This window comes from Gasterosteus aculeatus, unplaced genomic scaffold (assembly GCF_964276395.1).
Source record: "Gasterosteus aculeatus unplaced genomic scaffold, fGasAcu3.hap1.1 HAP1_SCAFFOLD_30, whole genome shotgun sequence".
Taxonomy (NCBI): Eukaryota; Metazoa; Chordata; class Actinopteri; order Perciformes; family Gasterosteidae; genus Gasterosteus; species Gasterosteus aculeatus.
In genome coordinates this window covers 119,696-120,000 of record NW_027554888.1, presented here as the reverse complement: position 1 = coordinate 120,000, position 305 = coordinate 119,696, and positions in this window count along the sequence as shown.

The window sequence follows — 305 nt, the reverse complement described above, 5'->3', positions numbered from 1 at the left end:
GGGGATTTTAAGTAGATGAGTGTCCGGGAATAGTGCACTGCACTCGGGCAGGTCACGCCGCGTAACCCGCCCCATATCCCGGTTCCCGAACCCGCTTTTCCGCCCAAAGTTGTCCGAAGATGCTTAGGCCCAGCTGGGGAACGCTCCCCACGAAGCCCGGGTCTCAGCCCTGGAGCCCTGTGTTTCCAAAAACCAGGTTTCTGAAATCTGCGACCTGGTGGCCCAGTGATGTCAGCTGGAACTTTTTTTTTCCGGTCCGCTCAAAATTCTCCAGGGGATTTTAGGGCTTTGCGCCACATATTCCG